Source organism: Podarcis erhardii (assembly GCF_964252035.2).
Source record: "Podarcis erhardii genome assembly, chromosome: 1".
Lineage (NCBI taxonomy): Eukaryota > Metazoa > Chordata > Lepidosauria > Squamata > Lacertidae > Podarcis > Podarcis erhardii.
The window spans coordinates 28432810-28460221 of NC_138497.1; the positions used below are offsets into that span (position 1 = coordinate 28432810).

General features: G+C 42.2%; 2 long non-coding RNA genes across 2 annotated transcripts; one reads left to right on the forward strand and one right to left on the reverse strand.

The window, feature by feature from the left end:
- Positions 1-114: 114 nt before the first annotated feature.
- On the forward strand, positions 115-27412 carry LOC309345572. Its single transcript, XR_014158306.1, has 3 exons — positions 115-236; positions 26182-26301; positions 27166-27412. It is a non-coding gene; the product is annotated as an uncharacterized lncRNA (long non-coding RNA).
- LOC309345703 lies at positions 3622-6546 on the reverse strand. The gene is made up of 2 exons (XR_014158351.1): positions 6477-6546; positions 3622-4057 (listed from the first exon to the last, which is right to left on the reverse strand). It is a non-coding gene; the product is annotated as an uncharacterized lncRNA (long non-coding RNA).

The window sequence follows — 27412 nt, forward strand, 5'->3', positions numbered from 1 at the left end:
AATAGCATTCCATCTCTAATGGCATGGCATGTCCCCCTGTGCTTTCGACTCTCTTGTTGTTCTGCATTGTATCTGCTTGTGCCCTTGAGCTCTCAACCCCCCTGAGCGAGGAATTCCATTCTCTGCCTGCCTCTATTTATTGCAAGGCACTCTGCACGTTGTTCTGGAACTCTATAAATGACAAAAATGCACATAAGAAACTCAAGAGATGGGAGGATATCATCCCAGGAAAGATGGTGAGTAAAATAAACTCTTCCCAGGGCATTGATTTGAGGCAAGCTAAAATAAAATAAAATAAAAATAATTTTTAAAATGATGAGGTTCCCGGTAAGAGGCAGGTTAATAAATCTGCCGGGAACTGTTGTTTGAACGGTGAGTAAGCAAAGTCACTTGCTGAGGCAGGTTGGGTCTGGGATTTCATAGAATTTTTCTAAGAACTAAGGGTTTGCCTGCTGGGCAACAGGCGTGCTTGCCAGTCAAAGATCAGAATGTCACGAAAGTTTAATCTGCCATGCTTTACCTCCTGCCTCCCTTCCTATTCCTTTATTACTTCTGGTTAAAAAGAAGGAAATCATGTCTATTGACTGAGGGCTCATGGAATTTCTAGAACAAAGATTAGATTAGGCTGCTGAAATTTCAATGGCCAAGATTTTTTTTTTTAAAATAACCTGAATGACATCAGCAAAGCTTGGGGGGGGGGGAACCCATAATCTGCTACCGAGAACTTCCATTGGCTGCTGCGAGGCCTGTGTTATTTGACATGATGTATCTCTTTTGGTGGCTTTCCTTCCACACACTGCATCATCAGTCCTTTTCTTCGTATTGGAAATCCCTTCTTCGTACCCAACAGCATTCCGGTTTAGCAATGCAGCGATCAGCAGTACATTTTACTCAGCTCCCAGGGGGGTAGGGCCAAGGGCCAAGGGTATTCAATGGGAGGAGAAAGAGACTGCAGCTGGGAAAGGGAGATGGAGTTGAGATGGAGGAGTTTGGGGAAAAGGTGAGCAGAAAGCAAGGTGGGTATATTTTCTTTTTCCCACCACTGAATAATTAACATCACCCAAAACTCAAAATGTGGGAAATCGATGCGAAGAAACAAAGCACACATTGGTGTGGTGTTTAAAACAATGTATCACTTCAGGATCCAAAGTAATCTCCAATAAATCCAGAGAGCTGCAGTAGAGAACATAGGAAGCTGCCTTATGTCTTGCACTACTGTCAATATATTGCCCAGGACCAGTATGATGGGCAGACTGCGATGGTGATTTCACTCAGCGGTATGTCGCTAGTGAAACCACCACCACTTGTGAGTCCCTCCAGTGCCCAGCAGGCCGAGGGAGAAACAAGCTTCAGCCAGTCGCTGGAGGCACAAGGACTCAGGAGCCATGGCGGTCTCACCAGCGATATACCACTGAGTGAAACCGCCATCATGGTCTGGCCCTCATCCCAGCGCAGAGGGAGAAACAAGTTGTATACAGCTTGTTCCTCCCTCTGTTTCTTTAAAGTGCTTGGCTGAGGAGCACGCGGCTGCCCTCACCTCAGTGCCAGCAAAGGCAAAGGGAGAACTGCTTCTTTTATAAGTTCTGAATCTTCCAACATTCAACCTCATTGGATGGCCATGAATTCTAGTGTTATTATGTCACAGGGAGAAAAACCGTTCTCTATCCGCTGTCTCCATGCCATGCATAATTATATAAACTTCTGCCACCTCTTATTCACCCTTTCTCTAAACTAAAAAGTCCCCAGACGTTGCAACCCTTGATTATTTTGTTTGCCTTTTCCCGAACATTTCCCAACTCCATAATGCTTTCTGAGTGAGAGTTATTTTCTGAGTGAGAGTTATTTCCCTTGGTCTGATCCTATGCTTCTTTGATACCATCGGCAAGAAAGAACCACACCATGTAGCAGATAATGTGGTTCTTTCTTGCAGATGTTCCTGGAGCACCATGAGGTCAGATGGTGGTTTAGTGTGTCTCGTTGCATATGTATTGGACCTGTGTGATGTGGTACATACAGTAAGTGGTCACCAAACCACAAATACAGTTTGCTTCCTTAACCTTCCTTTCTGACTCATTTCCTAGAGAAACAATTGGTTGCTGATGGAAATATATTCCCCACATAACCACTGCTCCTGTGAACTAGAGAGGGGAAGTTGGCCGGTGGTGGTAGGAAGTGCAAGGAAATAATATTTCTGTTGAGAAATGTATAGGAATTCTTGGTTGGATTGGAAGCGGGTTTGAAATCTGAGCTGTAGGCTTCTTTTTATGGGCCAAATGAGACTTCAGTTGGGTGGTTTGATCTCACTATGCTTTATTTTCATTAATGAAATGCAGTCACAGTAGGCTACCAACTGGATCAGAACTGTCATTCGGGGGGGGGAGTGTTTAACCCTTTCCTCCATGGTCATTTTTCTTATCAAAATCCTCCAACACTCAAGGTGCTTTTTGACAAACTGGAGAATGAATGAAATAATTTAGTTGCCTGGGTTCCCCTGGGCAAACTAAAGCATGGGGGTGGCGTGGGGGTTGATTATGGAAATGAAATGGCAAGGTTTTCTTTCCCTCTCTACAACTACTCTGGTCAAATGGTTAGCCCCAAGCCATCTCAGCTGCTGCACGGCACTTTGCAAAAAGAAAACGATGGGAAATCCAGTGATGGATCTCTCACAGAACATATATTTTGGACCTCCATTATGATAGAAACACTGTTTAATTGCATTAACAAAAACATTGGCTCATAAAAGAGCACTTGCTTGAGGACCTGCTTTCTGGGTTGGTACCTTCCTAACCACTTTTCTTAGTTCCCTCTCTTCTTCCACACAACAGCTTTCATCCTTTCACTTTCTGGTATCACTTGAGAGTCATGAGCAGTCAGCAGCTGGTTCTGAATTCACAAACCCCTCTGCCCCGTGCAGTGATCAATTCTTCTGCCTTCAGGCTAGGGCAGGGGGGTTCTTGGCAACATGCCATTGAATGGACCACTCTTGAAGGGCATGTAGCCTGGCACTGACTGCTCTGCCTGGCAGGGGATCCCCAGGAGGGGCCCAAACTTGCCACTGCCACCCAGCCCCCTCGCCATCCCAGTACGCAGAGTGATACTGCTGCTGGAAGGCCAGTGGTTTATCCAGTGCAGTGCCAAGCAACCTATTGAGTTAGTGCAAGGATGTCTGCTTGCACAACAAAAAATCCCCCCTCTCCCTGCTGCTGTTGTGTGGTTTTCACAGATGATAAGTTTATTTGCACACATCTCAAGTTTTCACCACTGTCTGGTGTGAATTGAAAATTTACCGTCGGACAAACCCCAGTATGAGCCTCTGTGCATCTCCACATCTTGGTGGGGAAGTTTCTGTCAGTAAGAGACTTTGGGCAGCTTGTCAGCTGTTACTGGTCTTCTGTGTAAGAAACCATTGAAAAGCTTTGAAGGAAACCCAGAGTTCCTTGAAATGTCATTTGAAAACCATACCCCAGTGATAATAGCATGTGAATGACTCAAAAGAGGGCATTTTGGGTTGGCAAAAGTTGGCTTTAGCTGCACCTATCTGGGTTCTAATATCCCAGTGACTTTCATCTAAGAGGACATTAAGCTGGCTTCCCAAGTTGTGCTCTTATGAGCAAGGCACTGTGAATACAAAATGCTTCCTTTATTTTCTGCTCAGTAGAGCTTCCTGTACAGTACAATGAGGTAGAGTTGTTTGCAATAAAGGACTGGTGTTGCATGTCGAGTCCTGTGCCCCGTTCCATTGCTGTCACACACACGTAACTTGCCACATCTCACTGCATTTCATTAACCGTGTTCCTGGAAGTCGTGGCCGCTGTGTAAACAGTTAAGCTTCGAGAATACACTCCTTGGTGATGTAATCTGCTTATTTACAACATCTGTCCCAGGCATCCCTTGATAGCTCTGTTAAAATGGCAATGGTAGTTACATAAGTCAGTTCTGCTCATATACAGATTCTTGGATGATATCACAAAATGCACCAGCCTGTCTTGTAGGGCATAGAAACAGCTTGTACATTTCATAGATCTGCCTTCTTCTCCGGTTTCCCTTGAAAGACTGGCTATATGGGAGACACAGGGTTTAAATGTTTTTCAGACATAAAAACAGCTTATGGGTTTGAAGAGATATGGCAAAGGTTTTCAAGGTTGCACATAATAAGGTACAGAAATGTGGAAATGATTGTTTTAAGAGGCAGACCAAACAATGCCATGCTACTGCATGCAACCTTTCGCCGACATTTTATTTTATTTTAAAAGCAGAAGCAGTTTCTGAAGACTGCATAGGTCAGTGAAGAGGTAGGTAGATGGTCTCAGCTTCAATCCTTGGCCTCTCCTAAAAGGGTCTTTGCCTGAGACCTTGGAGAATGCCTGCTAGTCTGAGGTAGCAGGAGTGGTCCAAATGAACCCACTACTCAGTATATGGCTACTTGAGAAATCCTTGAAAAAGAGGACAAAGTTTTCAATGTTTTCTGGGGTTCATGGGTACTGCTTAATGTTCCAGCCACATTTTTCCTGTACAGGAAATATGCCATTATAAAATGCTGGCTTTAGCAATTAAAGTAATGTCTATAACTGAGATCCAGGCTTGTTGGAATACCTATTCTCAGTACCCACTGAGAAATGGAAATATGTTTTCCCCCGAGGAAGGGAAGAATGGTTAACTCAAAGGTCTTTTATATTTTAGGAGAAATAAGTTGATGCATATTGGGCAATGGAGTTCATCAGTAGAAAGCTGAAACTCATCTGATACTATCCATAAAATGCCCCAACAATTTTCAGAGAAAAAACATCACCTGATTGCTGCCTCTGACAATGTCTCCATGTAAATGGAAACCGAAGCATCTTCAGGCTTCAATGAATTGAAGTGATTTAACTAATAAACTAGAGTTAGGTTTGACAGAGCAATGCTGGCAATGATCTGTGAATCAAGCAAGAGCTCCTGAGTAAGGGAGGGGGAAATAAAAGAGTTTCATTCATTAGCTTTAAGTTATTGTCAGTACCCCAAGTCCCGACTGGTAGAAATAACCTCAGCACAATAAGATGCAGTATATTCATTGGAAATAAATTCAGTGCTCTGAGAAGATGAAGTGAATAGGAAAGTTACCTACTGGGAGGAGTCTGTATGACTGATCCAAATCTGGAACTTAATGAGCACCCAGGAGATAATGGAAAAAGAAAGAACCCCAAGAAGCATTTGATAAAACTAAGGTTGCAGTCATGCTTTGTATGCAGTTACTTGGTCCATCCACCTGGATGGCACTGGTCAGGTTGTCATCTGGCTTGGGGGGGGGGGAAGACTCATGATTTAAGACACATGCTACAATAATGCTACAATATTCATGCATACTTCCCAGGGGTATGGAGTCACATCACATGGAAGCAGCGTCCCCACTTCTGGGTATATGTGTGTGAAGGCTCTATGTTCAGGGTGGAACATGAATCCTTGCGGGTGTGAGTTTACTGTGTTCCTGTATGGCCTATGTTAACCTTGTGAATATGTAGGGGACCTGTATCTTTCAGGCGCCTGTGGTGCCGAAATGGTACATCTGATCCCCTAAATAAGAGCAGTGTGGTTGTGAGCATGAGTCTGTGCAGATTATAAATAGCACGGCTCACGAAAGTGAAGCAAAAATAATCTTTTTTTTTTAAAAAAAATGCAATTATTTTTCCAGCTGGAAAAATAGAGGCACGTAGAATGTGCTTGGTAAGGTTGATCAGTTTCAAACGACACCATAAGTCAGCGAAGAATGAACAATAGAACTTCTGAGACTTGTTCAATAATTACCTGCTTATTTACTGTAAGTTTAAGCTCAGAGTGTCACTTAAAGCTTTACATCTCCCGCGCTGCCAAAATACATGCATGACAGAAATAAACTAAAACATCATATCCATCCATCCCTGCAAACTAGCTTTAGCCAAATAAAGACCAAGCTGTATACGGCTTCCATGGGCACACCCAGGAGACTCAATATAGCCATTGTGGGTTTGGCGCATTCACTTCCCCGGTGTATTTCACATTCCCAGCTGGAGCGCATGCTGACACCTCTGGGTAACATCAGCCTCCAGTATGAAGGCACGTGATGCAGTTTTGCTGCAGAAGAAGCTAAGAAGGTCTGGTAAATGGGAGACCACTACAGTGGTACCCCGGGTTAAGAAATTAATTCGTTCTGGAGGTCCGTTCTTAACCTGAAACTGTTCTTAACCTGAGGTACCACTTTAGCTAATGGGGCCTCCTGCTGCTGCCGCACGATTTATGTTCTCACCCTGAAGCAAAGTTCCTAACCTGAGGTACTATTTCTGAGTTAGCAGAGTCTCTAACCTGAAGGACTGTAACCTGAAGCGTCTGTAACCCGAGGTAACACTGTATACGCAAGCCACTCTGCAAGCTGAGTGTAATATTTCTTTGGTAAAAAAATTAAAATCCTATTTTTTTGTATATGTTGTTGCATTCCAGCTCTTTGTTTATTTGTACGTCATTACCTTGGGTGTTTGTGTAACAAAAGAGGATTTTTTTGTGTTCCTTATGGGTTCATCAGCAGCTGGCGCAACAGTCACATTCCTTTCAGTATCACATCATACTTTGTTGCTGTGGATACCGTTGTGATGCTGCAAACAAAGGATTAGAAAACAACATAGTATTCCCTCTCCCTTTGACCAAAGGTTCTGCTTCCGTAACATATTAGCAAGATGAACACATGGCCTTACAGAAAGAGCCTCTGGAGGCTGACCATTCCATAAGGCTTTGCTTTTTTTTGTAATTCTGGCTTATCTAAAATTGCTAATGGGACATTGGAGCCCTATTTTCATCAGCTTTTGGATTTCTGTAACGCTTTGGGGGCACCCATAGAGCTATAATGCTAAAAGGAAGTGATATAACTTTATGTTTCTGGTTGCAGAAGTTAATAGGCAATTGTAAAATCAATCCTTTTGACAGAATCTGAATCAGAACGTTCAGGCATAAGTAAGGTCAACATATTCCTAGTAGTTTTAATTTGAACATCTAGGGGGGGGGGGTTGGCAAGGCTTACCGGGCATGGGCCGGATCACTCCTGCGGAGATATTCTGTGGGTCGGACCAGTGCAGTGCGATGCTGAAAATCGCTTCTGCGCATGCCCAGATCCCGAAAACCGCACCTGCGCAGAAGCGATTTTCAGCGTCTGGGCATGCACAGAAGTGATTTCCAGAGCCATGGAAGAGAGTCCCCATGCCACACTGCGCAGCGCATGGGGACTTGCCAAGCAGGCAGCATTGTTCGGTGGTGGCTCATGGGCCGGTTAAGCCAACCTCTGATCTAGGGGAAAGAAGAACCAGTATTTTGTCTGGTGGACAATGCTTGGCCTGAGAAAACCACTGGAGTAAGACCCCAAACCAAATCACACGGTCACAAAACTGCCCTTATTTTCAATCTGTATAGCCACTTTTGCCAATCCAGGTGGAATGTTCAAGCAAACAGATTGAGCATGCACAAGAGAGTGCATGATGATGCCCAGTCCATGAAAATGAACTTGCTTTATTGTGAATTAGTTCGGAATCTTCGTTTGAGCTGGATCATTCAAGGGACAAACAGATTTCATGTTCACTCAGTCCTGCAGCTATTCAGCAGAAACTCAGTTCATAAATATGTGAATTAACCCCAGGGCTAGCAGTAGGACATGCAAAAATGCAACAAGTAGCAAGCCTAGCCACTCATGCACTTATCTAAAGCAAGCAGGAAATGATGGCAGTGTGGTCCTGGTTTCCAGCCAGGGCTGTGAAAAGCTGATAATATGTCCAGGCCAGATGGGAAATGTCCTTCTTTGCCTCTGCCAGGGGGACTCAGAGTAGACCCCCTTAAGATTGTGTTCTTGTTTAGTCGTTTAGTCGTGTCCGACTCTTCGTGACCCCATGGTTGAGAATTAACAGGGACAACTTTCCCCTGTCTCTCTCCCGACAGAGGTCATCATATAGGGTGACGAAAGCAGTTTCTGTGCCCAAACCAAGCCTCAACCCCGATATTGAGCTTGCATCAGGCAATCTGATCTGCAAGCTTAAGGTCCCAGTACATTATTAGAGTAGATCACTGAGCCTCTTGGGCTTGCTGATCAGAAGATCAGTGGCTCGAATGCCTGCAATGGGGTGAGCTCCCGTTGCTCTGTCCCAGCTCCTGCCAACCTAGCAGTTCAAAAGCATGCCAGTGCAAGTAGATAAATAGGTACTGCTGCGGCGGGAAGGTAAACAGCATTTCCGTGCGCTCTGGCACTGGTCATGGTTCTCCGTGCGCCAGTAGCGGTTTAGTTATGCTGGCCACATGACCCGAAAAACTGTCTGTGGACAAACGCCGGCTCCCTTGGCCTGAAAGCGAGATGAGCGCCGCAACCCCATAGTCACCTTTGACTGGACTTAACCGTCCAGGGGTCCTTTACCTTTACTTTTACCTTACCTTTAGAGTAGATCACCCAGTGCGGGATCAATATACCCTAGCATTATATAAAACTGTCTAAAGTAGCAGTTGATCTTAAAATGAGAAGAGGTGCAGTATGGGCAAAGGGGAAGGTGTTAGACTGGCCAGGAGGAGGAGCCTCATTCTCTGCATCAGACTCTCCATCCTTGGAGGTTTTTAAGCAGAGGTTACATGGCCTTCTGTCCTGGATACTTTAGTTGAGATTCCTGCATTGCAGCAGGTTGGACTAGATAATTCTTGGGGTCCCTTCCATCTATTTACATGATTTTATTTCTGACATTACAGCACTAGAGAAAAACATGTCCTTTCAGTTCAGTTCTTCTAGCAAGTCAGACAAACTTCCTGAGCATGCGCAAACGGAAGGTTTCACATTACACTCTTCACAAAGACTTATCCAGCCTGTGAACGTCCTGGGAAATTCTTCTTTCCCACAGATATGCACATCATGTCAACAATCTGGCTGTCTGCAGCTGTGATGTTTCCATATACTGACAGTATGGGCAAAGGGGAAGGTGTTAGACTGGCCAGGAGGAGGAGGCTCAGTGCTCTGCATAAGACTCTCCTTCCTTGGAGGTTTTTAAGCAGAGGTTGCATGGCCTTCTGTCCTGGATACTTTAGTTGAGATTCCTGCATTGCAGCAGGTTGGACTAGATAATTTTGGGGTCCCTTCCAACTCTACGATTCTATGATTCTAATGGGCTCCTGAATTGGCAAACCCTTAGCTTGTTGTTGTTGTTTAGTCATGTCCAGCTAGAATGCTGTAAAGGCCACTCCCATGGCAGAACTGCCTTTGCTTATTTTCCTACCAGTGTTAAACATTTGCAAAGCGTTTCAGACTTCAGGGAAGAAAAATGGGGGAAAACCAACATCTATAGCTCAGGACAGATCAAAGATTTATTTTCACAAAGGTCAGATTTTCCATGTCAGGTTCATGAACTCTATGAAATAACCTGAGCCTTTGGGATCAAAAAGAGCGAAAAGATGGGAAGGTATTGAAAGAACACACTGTCCACAAGATCAAGACCTCTCACTGGGCTCTGGTCTTCTGGCTCTGCCCTGCTGAGCAATCTGAGAATGGGCTTTTGAGCGACATTTAATCAGTTTGACTTACAGGAATGTCACAAAAGAAAGAAAGTTGTTTCTCAAAAGTTGGAAGTCTGAGAAAGGTCAAAGATCTCCTTGTCTAATTGCATGTCAAGTATTTTGGGGTGGGTGGAGAGGGGGGTTTATGCATGGAATTTTGGAAGAAAGCACATAGCACAACAATATCACTAGAAATATTTCTTTTAAAACCCTTATTATAATCATATATCATGGAAGCACTTATGGAATAACTTGTGTAAAACACTCTTAAGGAAAAGTTCATTCATTTGAAACCTTGGAGATATGTCTCTCTCACACACACACACACACATGTGTAACAAACTACAAGGCTAACATAAAATCAGTTTATATTCAAAGGAGCTAAAACAAACTCAGTAATTGAGATTGGCTTCCATCGTATGCAAAATTATTGCTCCAAAAAGTAAGAAGTAGATTTACAATTGCCCATATATAGCTTTGCACTGTAAAGTTTCCCACAATTTTCATGATCACTGCCACTCATGTGACAAATGTGCTATCCCAGCACACAGTTCTTTCCTCCTATTTGAAATTTAGTGCGACATAGTGGTGCTACAGTGTAAAAGGAACATTAAAAATTGGGACAGAAGTGCTAGCATTACAGCTATTAAAGCTAACACAATAAACCGGAATGCAGTCTTTGCATCTCAGTGACCTTTCTACTCACTGAAAGGCAGTTTAAGTATGAGAATGAGGAAAATCACAGAAGCTTCTATTTGTTATTCTTATCACACAGTGAAGTACTCTGGAATGACCCCTTTAGTGTTTGACTCTAGGCCAGCCTTCGCCATCTTAGTGCCCTCCATATTTTGGGACTACAATCCCCATCAGCATGACAGTGGACAAGGATGAAGGGAGTTGTAATCCAACAACACCTCAAAGGCACCAGGTTGGGGACAGGTAGAATTAGAAGAAGCTGTGTTGGTTGCTTTTTATTTATTTTGAAATTTACATCCTGACAACCAGATACTCATGGACTCTCTAGTAGCTTAAATCTGGAGCTTTTTCTAGCAGTGTGTACCGCAGACCCTAGGCACCACTTCAGATTCAGATGAGAAGAAGCTTCTGGTAAGGAAACTAAACCAAGTCAAGGGAGAGTTTAAACCCCCCCCCCCATTGAATTAAAAAAGAAAAATACTGCAAGGGACAACAAGCCTCAGTTGATGAGTCCTCAAATTTTCTTACAGGATAGTGCATTTATTTGTTACCCTGATCTTAGAGAAAGGTATAAAAATGGAAATCCATCCTATTCCAAATAAATCTGAGAATAAATGCTCAGTAAATCATAGTCGAAAATAGCTTTATTTTTGATAAACAATAATACTAGAAATAATGGAAATCTTTAAAAAGGATTCAGCTATTGCGCCCAAGTAAGTCTTAGATCCTTTCATTTATATGCTGATGAATTTATGCCTCACATTTTGATGGGTTATTGGGTGTCAGCAAGAAAAACCCCCTCAACAACCTTCTGTAAGACCTCGTTCAACAGAGTGATGAAGTGCATATTTCATTGTGCTTTTCTGGGGGAGGGGGGAGGAAGCCACACTTAGCTGCAGAAATCCTGCCTTTCATGTTTGAGACACATTTTAATTTGTATGAAATAAGGCTACCATGACTAGAGGAAATAAGGCAGCTGTTCTATGCCAGAAAAGAGCAAAAACAAATGAGAACACCCAAACAAATTATTGAATTATCTTATTGTACGCAAAGATAGCAAGGGGTGATATCCTAACTCAAAGTTTTCCTGCATGATGTGGCTCGTTTAGGTCCTTTTGGGGGCTGTTTCTGGGGCTGAGACAGTTTTGATTGCATTGAAGGATGACCTACACTGAGAATAAGGGGAATACATCCATCTTGGTTGCTGGACATAGGAACGTAAGAGCTTCATCAGACCAAAGGCCCATCTTATCCCGCATCCAGTTCTCAAAGTAGCCAGATGTCTTTGGGATGCCCACATGCAAGACATAAGACACAAGGTGCCTTTCCCCACATTGATGAGGTGGCTGATGGAGGACACATATCTGTTTTCTGCCCAGTGCATCCATTTTGTGGTCAGTAAAGACACCACATTGTCCGCTTTGTGACTGGCACCCGCAGCTTTTTTTCAAAATTCCAAATGTGCTCATCTGTGCAAAAAGTTTGGCAACCCTGTCTCTGATTTATATATATAATGCATTGCTATAATATTATCTGTTCAACTATGAAAACTGTTTTCACCATTGGAACAACTCTGAGTAACATTAGTCTCTATGGTCCAGCTTCAGCTATCCAAGCCATAGAAACATACCAATTTTATGCAGCAATTCTAACTTCTTGAGATACCAAACCAATGCTCAGAATTTGTAATGCATACAGTATTATTGTTACTTAAAATCTGTATGCAAATATTACTGGAAGCTGCAAACACAAGTTCTGACACAATGTGCTTCCCTTGACCGAGAAAGGAGGAAAAGAAGACTGAACTCGTGATCCATCATTTGTAAGGAATTTCTGAATGGGACTGCTTATAACTGGTGCCCCTTTTACTGAAGTGTACGTAGTTATATTCTGCCATAAATAAAAGAAACATTATGTCCCATTTGGGCACACTCTTTGCATGCTAAGTGAATATTTGGAGTAAATGATGCATTTTTTGAAATGAATTTTCCATATTCTCCATCGTTCTGTGCAGAAATGTTCAGGACGTACAGTCATCCATCAGACTAAGCAGAGAAAGTGGAGCATTATTTCATTCCTCAAATTTCTGAGTGCCCACACATCTTTGGTTCTCATGACTTCCTTATTGTTCAGTCATTTATAGCAAAGATGTTTTAGGCATTCAGGAAGTGTATTATTATGCTTCACTGCAGAACGCTGGATTCTATAACATCTTTCATTCAAAATGGGTTTCAAAAGAATTTATTGAACACAAAGTTTTTGTTTTTTTAAAATATGTTGTCAGCCACAGCTGTAGTAAAAAGGGGTGGGGTTTTTTAAAAGGATGAAATTTATTTACCGTTAAGATTATTTTTAAATCATCTATGCCAGATGCCCAGATTGGACTGTGTATGCGTGTCCCTGTGTCCCCCCCAGAAAAAACCTCACTGGGTCTGAGATTAAACTGGGGATTGGAGTAATGTGTACATAAGGGCAATGCTTTTTTCTTCTTCTAAAAAAATGTTTAGGGGTACTCTCATTTTCCTACTCATTGAAATTCTGCCTCTCAATGAGGCCAAACCTAGATTCACAAAATGTTTAGGGGTATGCGTCCCCCTGCGTCCCCCCAGAAAAAAGCACTGCATAAGGGCACCAATGTAGCTCCAAAGCACGGGAGCACCATGCCATTTCCCTGTGCAGTTCCTGGGTTGTGCCCAAGACTCTCTCTCCAAATACAGCCTTTGATTTTCCCTCATCTTTGTGATGGCACCTCTTCCACCCAAACCAGCAAAAATGCTCAGAAAGAGGCGGACAAACCAGATTTGCAGATCTATGGTGGAACATTATTATAAAACCATTCATAACCATATCAGGTAAAAGCAAATTTGTCCTGCTATGCTAGCTGCTGGCTTGGAAATAAGGAAAATGTTCTAAGTGGCGCTTAAAAAAAAGAAAGAAAAAGCAAAGCCGTCTATGTTCAAACCAGCCAAAATTGCTCCGGTGGCTTTTTTATTCTGGAGTTTGGCAACCATGACATGATCTTCTTGTTAGAAGACCCAAAATGACTGCAGACATCCTGCCCTGACCAGGGAGATCCGGGACACGCTGGCAGAAGTCTAGGAAAAGTGTATTCTTGCTCTACATAGCTGCGCCTTTCCGGTCAAGCCTTGGCTGTCCTGCTTGAAAGGGATTGCATTGAACAGGTACAATAATAAAGAACAGCTTTCCTTCAGTGGCTCCTCTGCAGGAACCTATGAAATGAGGCAAGCCCAACTAGAAGAAGAGAATCTTGTTGCTATTAGGAGCTTTGCAGCAGCCAAAGATAATGCGGTGGCAGTACTAGCAGGAGCTTCACAGACATTGATCAAGCCTTGAACAGGTTATGGCTGTTCATTGTGAGAGGTCTAAGCCAAGCTACAACAGTGCCAAATGAACATGCAAGACATCAGAGCGCATTACACTAGGAAGGTCAATTCTGTTTGTATTGCAAGCTCAGAATAGTTCTCATGGGTTTATTTTACTTTCTCCCTGGATTTGTCAGCGTTATCTTTTGCCAAGCAAAGGCCGTCGTTTCAGAGCTGCTCCTTTGGGCCTGTCACTGACAAAACACTACAAAGACTGATGCAATCACACAGGTCCATTTCATTCTGCTATCTAGTCCCATACTGTTGTCTAGTAATAATGCCATTGCCTTCCATAAAAAGAGAGATAGCGACAGAAAGTATTACAACAGGCTGTGTCCATAATATCTCCCAAACAAATTTGCTCATTGGTTAGTAGGGATATACTGTACTGATTTTGTTTTCTTGTTTTTCTACATTTCCACTGTGGTTTTTTTAAATACAAAATTATCAGCATTTTAATGCAAATTCCTCCTACTATGCACATTTTTGTATGCAATATCTGGCCAATGAGCACACTGCTTTCATGGCTGTCTCATTTGGTCATGGATGTGGATAGCATGGGTTTCCATCTTTCTCTTCTGTCCTGGACAAGCCAGAGAAACTCGCTTATGTATGCAAGAGTAACAAAGTGGATGGGTGTTTCTTTGCAAGCAGCCAAGACCTAGCCAGTCCTCATTCACAAGCCAGGAATGGGGCTTGCTGACACAATGACTGTAGAACTGACTGTTCTACAGCACATACAGTCAATTCATAGGCTCCAGCTGCCCGGCTGAAATCAAACCTGTGTTGTGCAGAAATTTATTATCTCCATCTTACAGATGGCGACACCAAGGGATTATATGATTTGACCATATTCACAAAGTGCAGAACCTGGAGTTTAAAACCTAGATATCCTGAACTCTGCTCCCAAATGAGATGGATAATCTTGCAGAGCAAGAGAGAGAGACTCTGTTTTCTGTCTTGTGGAGATAGGATATTTATACACTTCAGAGTTACCATCCCACAGAATTAAAAAAAAGCAAGTGTTTTCTTGCTTGGAGACTGCCTAGTTTTACTCCAATTTAGAGCATTTGTTTCTGCAAAATAAATAAATAAATCACACTTAAAATACAGAATAAAGCTACAATCCTTAAAGAATATTTACAATATCCCTGTTGGTATCTGTTTCAGATTTGGGACTCAGCTACATTAGTGAAGAAAAAAACATTTTATATGAGTTATAACACTGTGATACAATGCTCTGTGGAGTCTTGTCTTTTGCCAACAGGATTTCCCTTTATGAAGTTTACTGTGTGTTTAACTGAATCACATTTTTGATGTGTCTAGATGCAGCCTCTGATTGAGCTTATGTATATGTTGTTGTTTTAAGCCTCTATCTATCTATCTATCTATCTATCTATCTATCTATCATCTATCTATCTATCTATCTGTCTATCATCTATCTATCTATCTATCTATCTATCTATCTATCTATCTATCTATCATCTATCTATCTATCTATCATCTATCTTTCTATCATCTATCATCTCTCTCTCTATGGGTTTTTAAACATTGTTTTCATAAATGCACTTGTTTTAACTGTTTTATATATTAAATAATAATAATAATATAAAAATGCACTCACACTTATTTTATATATGTTCAGGGTTATTAGCTAAACTAATAGTGTTAGATCCAAAGTTAGCCATCCTTAGAGTAGACCCATTGAAATCAAGGGAGATGCAGTCCCTTTTTATTTCAGTGGGTCTACTCCAAGCACGACTTACAGGACCATCCAAACCTTGTCTGGGCAGGTGAAGTGTGGTGGTGCAGAGAAGTCACAGTCTAATCCTCAGCTCCATCCTCAGAACACCCCAGAACATTTGGGGGCTTTCTGAAGGCCCAACTTTGGGAATTTCCACCTGCTCATTTGGAGCTCCATGCCAGCAGAGTGATGGTGTCATCTAAGGTTGCCATACATCCCAGAATTTCTGGAAATATGCCAACCCTATGCCGTCACTTCATGGGTACAGCCAGCAGAGCAGGGTGGAGGGAGATCTTGCGTTGGATTGATGATTAAGCTTGGAGCCATTCATTGACTTCATTTCAATTCAATTATCATTTTTAAAATTATTGTTGTTAATACTACTTCTTCATCTACTACTAATAGCAGCACTGATACACAAGCAAAAAAGACAGGTCCCATTTTAACTCTTCCATCAGGAGGACCTAAAAGTGCTTAAGGCTGCGGTACTAGCCTCTCTATTCATAGCAGTAGGTGCTATGGAACCCCGCAGGGCTTTCTTCTTTTAGACATGCACTTAAGGTTTACCCCTTGTTAAAAGCACTTGAAATATATATTATCTGCCTAATTAGATAAATGATAATGAATGCTGATAAATGATAATGTGTGCTTGGTGATTCTCAAAAGGTCATTGTTAGTTTCTTCCATTTATTTGCATCTCCCTTTACCCTAATCCTGATTAATCCCTTATCTAGGTATCCACTGAGCAAATGTTAACAACGTACAGCATGGGGCTATGCAGGTTTGTTCAAAAGTAAGCCTCTGGGGTTGGGTGACTATACCTGAATTTCAGTTTCTCATTTTCCCAACCTTAAGTTCAGTTCTTCAGTTCCACGTCCGTTTCTGATTCATTTAAAGTCCTCAGGAAAAAATATTCAGCATTTTAGTGCAAATTTTTGCCTAACGTAATAGACACATTTTTGCAAACCAACCCCCTAATACCACACACTTTTGTGTGTTATTCTAATAGATAAAAGCATTTTTATGTACACTTTATTATGCATATTTTTGTATACACTGCTTGGCTGGAGAACACACTTGTGAACACACGGAGAAGTACAAAATTCAAGGGATGGGTGTGTTTCATCCTTTGCTTGGGGAAGTACAAATGATGTAGGTTCACCTTTAAATGCTGAAAACTGAATTGAATGTCTCTCCCATCCCTACAATCCCCACTGTCTTCAATGAAACCTATTCTCTGGTAAGTCTTTTAGGACTGCAACTTGAGGTCCACATGTTCAACACGTATGCCATCCTTTACTGAATTACACAGCGTAGTAAAGGTGAGAGGCACAATGGCTGGCATTTGTTTGTCTATTTTAAAGCACTTGTGGGGGCTGCCTGTCTGGGGGGGAGGCAGAGTGTACATTGGCTTTGTTTCATAGACCAGCAGGGAATGCAAGCCAGTGCCATTAGAGCAGCTGCTGTCAATTTTTTAAAGTGTTAATGTAAATGGAAAATGTTTTTGTTAAACGGTCGGGTCACAGTAACATATCCTATAATGAATGTCTCTCAGGAATTAACTATCCCCAGCTGGTAATTCATACAGCTCATGTATACTCTGTACCATTTTTACAGCATGTTCGGTCTTTGCTAAGTGGTTCACAGCCTTTATTGTATTCAATCCCAAAGCAATTCCATGAGATGAGTTACTGTTGGTCCCATTTTATAGATGGGAAACTGAAGCTGGCAGATGGTGTCCTGCCAAAGGACAGAGAATGGGGGATAAACTAACCATTATGTGCAAAGCTGTGAAACAAAGTCTTGGTATCTTATTTTATTGTTTGAAAGAAAAATGAAAAGCAGATCTCCCTGCTCATTGCTGAGAGTGGTGGTGGGGGATTTTGAGCAGAACACTGCTTGGTACAGAAACGGTTAAGCTTCACTGCCTTCCTACTGCTACATTTCAAAGAGCACCCTCCTCAGGCTGCTATTCTATATAAAAATGCAGGTCCTCATTACACACATTGAATACAGGGATGTGGGTGGTGCTGTGGTCTAAACCACTGAGCCTCTTGGGCTTGCTGATTGGAAGGTCGGCTGTTTGAATTCCCGCAATGGGGTGAGCTTCCGTTGCTCTATTCCAGCTCCTGCCAACCTAGCTGTTCAAAAGCATGCCAGTGCAAGTTGTTGTTGTTGTTGTTGTTGTTGTTGTTGTTGTTGTTGTTCTTCTTCTTCTTCTTCTTCTTCTTCTTCTTCTTCTTCTTCTTCTTCTTCTTCTTCTTCTATTTCTCCTCGTCTTCTTCTTCGGCGATCACTTGTAGCCGAGTAAGATTGTCTTCCATAAACATGGTTTTAACAGTGAGTCCGTAAGTGACTGTGGAGGCCAATTCTGGATCCACACGTCCTTCCACAGTGGGGACATTGGTTTCCGGATGGGAGTTGATCACGGTGTGGATTTGCCAAGTGTGCTTTCCTCTTAGCACGTTTCTCCTTTGCATCCTGAGTTTGAGTGTCTTCAAAGCCCATGACACGTTTGGTAAAGGCTATTCTCCAACTGGAGCACTCATAGGCCAGTGTCTCCCAGTTGTCAGTTGGAAAAAACTACATTTTTTAAGATTTGCCTTGAGACAGTCTTTAAACCTCTTTTGTTGACCACCAGCATTACGCTTTCCATTTTCAAGTCCAGTGCAAGTAGATAAATAGGCACCGCTGTGGTGGAAAGGTAAACAGTGTTTCTGTGTGCTCTGGTTTCTGTCATGGTGTTCCGTTGTGCCAGAAGCTGTTTAGTCATGCTGGCCACGTGACCCGGAAAGCTGTCTGTGGACAAATGACGGCTCCCTCGGCCTGAAAAGCAAGATGAGCACCGCACCCTATAGTTGCCTTTGACTAGACTTAACCATCCAGGGGTCCTTTACCTTTACCTTTTACAGGGCAGGTTTGTAACTGGGGGAGAGACCAACCCTAGAGATTTGCTATCAGCCATTTTAGACAATTCGGAGCTAAAGGAACAGCTGGTCTGACTCAGTTTAAGGTCAGCTTCCTGTTGTGCTTGGCCACTGTTAAGAGTCCATTTTCTCAAGAAAAAAACCTTTTGAAATCAGATCTTTTCTAGGAAGGGTGATTTCAGTTCACAGTTGAAGCAAGCACCTTCTACAACATGAGCCATCAGCCATTATTTTTCATGAGCAAATAATCCACCTGCCAATTCAGGCCACTCAAGTTAATCAATATAAAAATGTATAATAGATAAGAGGTATATCTTACACTTATTAACAGATAAATGAGTTGAGGCAGCTTAATGCGCACCAGCCATGAAGGTGTGGCTTAACAACATCCTATAAATGCCAACAGGTATATAAATATTATAAATAAATAACTATAAACACAATCATAATAAATACTTCAATCGGTGTCCAGCTTTTTCATTTAATTAAAACATTTTCCTTATTTTCTTCAATATACTGTTTTTGTTTCTTAACAAATACATGCAATCAATGAGAACAGAATATATGTCATAGTCAGTTTCAAGGACTAAATTCCCCTTAATGCTAACTGACGCTGCACTGGAATTAAGGCTACATCCTTCAGACCATCTTGCATGAGCCCTATTATATTGGGTAAGATTGATTCTAAAGGAGCATTTTCGGGTTTCCAGCTCATACGTTTTCCTTTATAATTATACAGCTTATCTCTTTGTGTGCACCAGGGTTAGCCTTTAAGCAATTCTAATGGCGGCTCTTTGCAAACAGCTCAGAAAGCAACAGGGGCAGCATTTCCACTAAATTCAATGGGCCTTTTAAAACTTCAAGGCCTCTTTCTTTGGCACAGATGATTTCATATTGGTATGCCACTTCAGAGTGGAACAGTGCAACATAATTATTATTATTATTATTAAGTCTGTTGCTACTTTCTCTATTTCTCTCATAAAGTTTAATGAGGCCGAACATTTAGCCCTTCGGTGCCCAAACAATGCAAAAATATAATTCTGCCTTTTTAAAATCATTTTTTTTTAAAAAAAATATAAATAAATAAAATAAACCACTGCAAAGGAGTAATGGTGATGCTGGTGATATTTTATTTCTCTTTGGGCGCCGCAAGTGAGTTCACTGCTAAGCAAACTCTGCCGCCGCCACTGAGATGATTCCCAGACTTAAATTTAGACATGTGGTAAAGATGCTTGCTTGCTGAATTGGGGCTATTTGTGTTGACATTACTAAACAGATCCAATTTTGTGGAGTATCTGCACCAATTTTAACTCTCTCTTTTTTGGTATAAAAATAGAGCCCCTTATAGTTGTTGGTTTTTTTTTTTAAAAAAGTATAACTCTAAGGTTTTATTTTGCGTGAGTTAGTGTACTTAACTCCTGAATCATAACCAGGTGCTAAACCATTGAGTCTCATCTTGACTTACACACCTTTGAGCCTCAAAATGTATTGAAATGTTAGACATTTTAAGGCAAACTTTAGGAAGAAGATAAACAGAGAACAATGGGATCTCTGACCAGGTAGGAAAACATCAGCTTTGAACTCAAATTATATGTTGAGTTGGCATCCGTCTGTCTTGGGAGACACACCTTTGGGGGTGAGGTCAAACTATTGGCTGGTTGCAGCACCTGCTGTAGCTATAGAGACTGATGTGGGAGAGACATGTTTCATTGCAGCTGGGGCAGATGAAGGCATCTGGTTGTGCTGCTGCAGATGAACCATGGCTTTTCTTTTCTCTGCGCTCCTCCCAGTGGTCATTCCTCCTCTGGTCACTGCTACGGATACACAACTTGACTTCCTGTTGCCAGGCACTACGGACGTCTGCAAGGGACTTCCACATGGCAAGGGTCATGTTGCCAGCCTTCATGTCATGTTTGCAGACATCTCAGGGTTACAGGTGACACCAGAATTGGGCTACCACTAGCTGTATTACTGATGGATTCTCCCCAACCTGATTAAAGAACCAATAATCCAGACTCCAAAGCTTTTTGTTTGTTTCATAAGTGAATACAGCATTCATTCTTTCAAACGTTGTGCTTTTTTCAACCATCCTGAGATTGCATTCAGCTGATTTTAGAGAACTTTAGCAAGATGTACAGAGTCTGGGCATTGGGAAATAATGGCTTGCTGCCTAGACAACTTAACAGTAATGCATTCCTATCATTAAACTATGTAACTGGAGTGATATTAATTAGTGAAACCCACATCATAATAATTTCATTTAAGAATATTTGCTACCACAGGTTAATGATGCTTGACATTCTGAGGGCTGTTTTTGACGTTACTTGTTAATGGAGCAGGCAGCTTCTATGATCAAATGAACACTTTCCACTGGAAAAAATATGACAATAATATTTGCTGCCTGTTTAGGATATTTATCTGTAACATAGACTTCTTTATGCATACAAAATCTATGGGTTTTGTGATGTCCCTAGTGGAAGCCTTTTAAAAATTGTTTATAGATTTTTGTTTGAGATTTTTACAATAAAAGACCTCCTGCCTTTCTCATTTATATTTTTGGTGACATGGGAGATTTGGTAATATATACTGTATAGAAAAAAGAAGAATGGTTATAAAGGGAAAATAGTGGGAAGAAAAAAAGAAACAAAAAGCAAAGCAAAACATGGTATAGCTCATGATGGGAGGTACCAGGGGGAGATACACATCTTTTTAGTCTAACCAGATTTCTAAGAAATTCTGCCAAATGTAATGCAATTTCTCTCACCCCTCTTTTCATGTAAAGTATTTGTTTTGAAGAGGGACACAGGTGGCGCTGTTGGTTAAACCACAGAGCCTAGGACTTGCCAATCAGAAGGTCGGCGGTTCAAATCCCCGCGACGGGGTGAGCTCCATTGCTTGGTCCCTGCTCCTACCAACCTAGCAGATCGAAAGCACTTCAAAGAGTAAGTAGATAAATAGGTACTGCTCCGGCGGGAAGGTAAACGGCATTTCCGTATGCTGCTCTGGTTCACCAGAAGCTGCTTAGTCATGCTGGCCACATGACCTGGAAGCTGTACGCCGGCTCCTTTGGCCAGTAAAGCGAGATGAGCACCACAACCCCAGAGTCGGTCACGACTGGACCTCATGGTCAGGGGTCCTTTTACCTTTACTTATTTGTTCATAAGCTGTGAGGCCTAAGAGGTTTTTTACCCATTGGTTGTCATGAGGAATCTAGAGGCTTTTCTGTTTTCTCCAACTCCCATCAGCCTCATTCAGCATTGCCAATGTCCATGGGAATCCAACAGCATCTGGAGGACACCTGATTGGGGAAATCCGTGTTTGATTGGGAGGGTGCTCTGTGAACCCAGGCTCTCTACTGGGTAGACATGTCCCATTTTAAAATTATGTGTTTTGTAGCAGCACGGAGAAATGGAATATGATAGGATTTGTTTAAGATCATATTAATTCTTCTTGTTACTTCTTTCCAGAAATATGCGATGGCAACATAGTCATAGAATCATAGAATCATAGAATCATAGAGTTGGAAGAGACCACAAGGGCCATCGAGTCCAACCCCCTGCCAAGCAGGAAACAAAAAGAGGTGGGAGAAATTAGCCTGTAGTGCTCTGATTCTCCAGCAGTTAGCATTGGTTCGGATGCCTAAGTGGAAGAGCCATTCAGAGGTCTAGTGTACTCCTTGGAGTATTTCTTGTTGGAAGAGCCTCAAATGAAGATTTAAGATGAAGGTGCCACAATCACAGCAAGCATAGAATCATAGACTTGGAAGGGACACAAGCATTATCTAGTCCAACCCCCTACAATGCAGAAAACTTGCGACATGATGGTTTAATTTTGACTTAAGCTCCTTATTCCATATATATATATATATATGGATGGAATGATGGTCAGCCTCCTAGAAGGACCAACTGCTGGTGCAATTCCTATTGCAAGTGGTTGTCTATGCAGTCACCCATCCCACCTACCATCCATACCAGAGGTGAAGATTTCTTTTTATGCTGCCCTGGTACACACACTGATGGGAGGATAATAGTGCTTCATATTACAGCTTCTTCTTCTTCTTATTATTATTATTATTATTATTATTATTATTATTATTATTTAATTGTCCCCCCTTCTCTATGCAATTTCTTCTTCTTTCCTCATGTTTTCTCATAAAAAGTGTGCATAGAGAGAAAATGATAGTAAGACAATTGGCCAGGCATGCCTTTCCACCAGGGCACAACAATTGAAAACTAAAGGAATGTACGCAAACAGTTCTCCACATGACAAAACGTGCCTTGACATGTACCTCTTCAAGCTGCAAGAGTAGAAAATGCACAGTCAAATTCCCAGCAATAAAGAGTGGGGGGAAATCCCAACTCATAGCAAACTAGGGTATCAGGAAGAAGGCTACAGTTGTGCACTTGACTTCTTTCTGACTTTCTGACTTTCCAAGTTTTCAATGTATGTGCAGGGAGGTCTGCTGGTTTGATTTTAATAGATGGGAGAACATTCACTACCTGCAGTCCAAAGTAGTAATGCCCAGGAATATTTACTGCTCTCTGCCTCAAGAAAGGTGTTTTGGTTTTTTTCAAGTCTAGGGCTCTCTCAAGGATTCTGTGCTGTTGTTCTCAAGCTTGTGTTTGTGGCCAGACAGAAGCAGCATACCCTCCGACATTTCTCCAATGAAAATAGGGACGTCCCAGTCCATAATGATAATTTTACTATTTATACTCCACACATCTTACTGGGTTGCCCCAGTCACTCTGGACAGCTTCCAACATATTAAAAACAACAACATTAAACATTTTAAAAAACTTCCCTATGGAGGATTGCCTTCAGACAGCTTTGGAGTCAGATAACTCCATACCCTCCAACATTTATTCAATGAAATTAGACATCCTAAGGAAAAGCGGGACATTCCAGGATCAAATCAGAGACTGGGACGGCTTCTCTAAATCAGTGTTGTCCCTGGAAAATAGGAACACTTGGAAGGTCTGAAGGAATTGACAGACCAATTTACAGTGGTACCTCGGGTTACATACACTTCAGGTTACATACGCTTCAGGTTACAGACTCTGCTAACCCAGAAATATTACCTCATGTAATGGGATAAGGGGTTGCTTGTGCGTAAGCGCCAAAACGCTCCCAGTTGCGTAGTTGGTTTCAAACTCTCCCTAACCGGACAGCCATGATTTCGTGGCTGCCTTAATCACTGGCAGAATCCGTCAGTGGGCGTTTCCTGAACTTCTTCCAACATAAAAGTTCTTTGACAGAAAGTCTCCTCCTTGATTCCCTGCGCGACAGCCTTCTGCACAGAGTGGGTGTTCCAAGGGGAGGTCCTGAGCTCTCACCGCTGGTCTCGCTGGAAGAGTCTCTGAGCCTTACCTCCGACGCTGTCTCCTCCTCCCCTCCTTCTTCAGCGGAAGCCCTCCCTCTTCCCCTACTGGTTCCCTCCTCAGCATCCGAGGGTCTCCCAGCATCCGAGAGCCTCTCCACCACCCTGAGCTCTGATGGCAGTTCCCTGACACCTCAGGTTAAGAACTTTGCTTCAGGATGAGAACAGAAATCGTGCTCCAGCAGCAGGAGGCCCCATTAGCTAAAGTGGTGCTTCAGGTTAAAAACAGTTTCAGATTAAGAACAGACCTCCGGAACGAATTAAGTACTTAACCTGAGGTACCAATGTATTGGATGTAAATGTAATAGTGATTTTACTTGGAAGTAACTAATAGTTAAAATAAGAAACTATATCCTAAGGCACTACAACTCCCATCAGCCTCAGCCAGCACATTGCTGAGGCTGATGGGAGTTGTAGTCCAAAAATATGGAGAGCACCAAGGTTGGGAAGGCTATCCAAAGAAACCAAGGCTGGGTGTCAACTTGTAGCGGAATGGAAAAGGAATCAGGCAAACTGGTAGAATAGACTATAGTTTTTTAGTCTTGAAGGTGGAAGCTACCATTTTTAAAGCTCCCCAGTAAGAAAACCCTCTGCAAGTAAAAAACCAAGCCTGGGAGAGAGCAAGAGTGTGCTGGCTTTCTGTTTGCAGGGGAAGAGGGTTTGTGTGTTTTTTAATGTAGGGGGATGTCTGAAGTAATGGAATCTGTTCTATTTCCTTGGCCTTCTAGCACCTCCTTCTGTGCAGACGAAGCCAAGGGACTTGGGAGCCTCAACTCTTGGCCTGCTTCGGAGTGCACCACAGAATAGCCTTCCTCATTCCATTTAAAAATAAAAATAAAAAGTAGCCAGCAACTTCCTTTACCAGAATCAAATAATAATAATTATTCCACTAAAGGGTAGAGGCTTTTCTTTGAGGGAATGTTTGTAATACTAGCTGGGTAAGGAGATGTAAAGCAAACATGTTGGTCAGACCTCACTAGCAGAAAAGGAAAACAAACGTTCTTGAGGGTTTGCTCATTTTGATTATTGATAGGACCTGTCAAGCAGAAGCTCTCAACAAGCTGCTCATATTGTCTATACAATTATTTTACTTTGCCTGAAGGGCAGCTCATTTATTCATCCATTGTGTGTGTGTGTGTGTGTGTGTGTCTGTGTGTGTGTGTGTGTGTGTGTGTGTGTGTACGCACACACGCACACACGTTTTTGTTATCTGGCAAGAGACTTGTTCAACTCTAAACATTTAAATATGTTCGAGGAAAAGAAAAGATACACAGTGAAGTAAGAATCTTTCTTCAAGGTCATGCTTGCTCACATTTAGGGCCTAACTAGATGTAAAGTAAGGTGTGCAAGAAGCTGGCATATGCCAAGTCTGATCTCCATCTAGCTCAGTACTGTCGACACGGATTGGCAGTGTCTCTCCAAGGTTTCAGGCATATCCTGAAGATGCCAGGGACTGAACCCAGAATTTCTTTTTTATTACAACAGGCTAATATGGCTACTCTTCTTGAAAGCAGGTGAAGTAATTCCTTTCAGATTTTAACATGTATGCACGCATACATACACAAGGCAGGATTATATGTGTTGTTCTAAGACATCTGGGGTGTGTGTGTGGAGGCTTCTTTTATCCAAGCCATACAACTAGGAAAAATGTTTAAAAACAAAAAAGGAGTGTTTTTTAAGCAACATATTTCCCATTCCAGTTCTTCTGAAATTATATAGATAGGTGGGTGGGGATGGTGGAAAGAGAAAGGAGGAAAGAAACAGGAACAAACGGGAATGGAAGAATTGTGGGCTTCTCATTCTGCAAGCGGCCCCACAGCCACAGATTGCCCATCTATACTATATAGAAAACATAACCATATATATTTCAGCAGGCAACATACTTTGCCGCACAAAAAAGCCTCATCTGAATGCCTGAGGGCTTTGGTAATCGAATTGGGAAGTAGGTAATATTGACAAGAGTGTTGCCTTCCATTGTGATAGTTGTTGTGAGCTCGGCTACCTATCGTCTCTGAGCTACCATACTCAACCTGTTCTAGGATGTAGCCAATGCTAGTCCTACTCATAGTAGACCTATTAAATATAATGGACATGGCTAAATTAAGTCTTTTAATTTCAGTGGCTCTACTCTTGAGCATATCTTATTTGGATACAATTCAGCGTCACAAATATTAACACTCGGAGCTCTTCAGCTTCTATGGAATGTGATTGTCTTAAATGAAGGCTGCAAGAGGCCAACAGGACACATGAGGGATAATATATTCAGCCCTCTTCCCTTCAGCATTTAGAGCACATCCAGCCAATAGGGGTTGCCTGATGAATTTTTAACCACTTCTTTCAACATATGCCTTGGATTTTGTTGCATTCTTGATTTTATCTCAGGAATGTTTCCCATCAATAATTATGAACCAATCTTCCTGTTTCTTCTTCTTTCTCTTCAGAGAAACTGCTTTTTTATATTGGGTTGGGCAGGCAAGGTGGTTAGCTTTTGTTCCAAAATCAGGTCTGACTCATCCAGGTGTGTTTCATTGCCAGGTTTGTTCACTTGATTACTTCCTGGGAGAAACGTGGTTCTTTTGCACGTATCGCTGAGGATCATCACTGAGAGCGATGCAGGGAGCTTTGCAGCCTCTCATCTGCCACTAACACTTGTAGGTTAGTTTCTTTTGCTTTCTCGATGGGAGAACGTAGCAATTGTGGAAAGAGCTAGCACAACAGATTCATAAAACCCACTGAAGACGGACAGCAACAGTTATGAGCATGGTGCTGATAATACACCATATAACACCTGTTCTGAAAGATCTACATTGGCTCCCAGTACATTTCCAAGCACAATTCAAAGTGTTGGTGCTGACCTTTAAAGCCCTACATGGCCTCAACCCAGTATACCTGAAGAAGCGTCTCCACCCCCAACGTTCGGCCCGGACACTTAGGTCCAGCTCCAAGGGCCTTCTGGTGGTTCCTTCACTGCAGGAAGTGAGGTTACAGGCAACCAGACAGAGGGCCTTCTCGGTAGTGGCACCCGCCCTGTGGAAAGCCCTCCCATCAGATGTCAAGGAAATAAACAACTATCTTGACTTTTAGAAGACATCTGAAGGCAGCCCTGTTTAGGGAAGTTTTTAATGTTTGAAGTTTTATTGTATTTTTAATATTTTATTGGGAGTTGTCCAGAGTGGCTGGGGAAACCAAGCCAGATGGGCAGGGTAGAAATAAATAAATAAATAAATAAATAAATAAAGGTTGCAGGTGCAATCCTCATATAGGACAGCTGCATATTCCTGCATTGCAGGGGGTTGGACTATATGGTCCTCAGTGTCCTTTCCAAATCTATGATTCAATGAGGCTAGGACAGCACTGAAGTACAATCGTTCTTCATATGCTCCACCCTTTCTTGCAGAATAATGTGATTTATCTGCAAAGGTGACAGCGTACAGTTTTGCAGCTAAGATTCTCCAGAATAAGATGTCACCTGAAAAAGCATCTCAACCCCACCCCTTTCCCCTTGTTCCTTCTGTACAGAGCTTTCATCAGTTGCTGTGGAACAACAGCAGGAGAGGGCTGCTGTGCTCCCATCTTCCCTGTGGGTTCCCCCAAGGTTGGTCACTGTTGGGAAAAGAAGGTTGGACTAGATGAGCCTTTGGTCTGATCCAGCAGGACTCTTCTTCTGTTTTTCTAGGGTTGTTCTTTTGGCTGAATGAGTGCTAGTGCTAGAGGCTGCTTTTTCTAGCCCTGTGCCAAACACGTATTTGGCAAGATGCTGCAAATC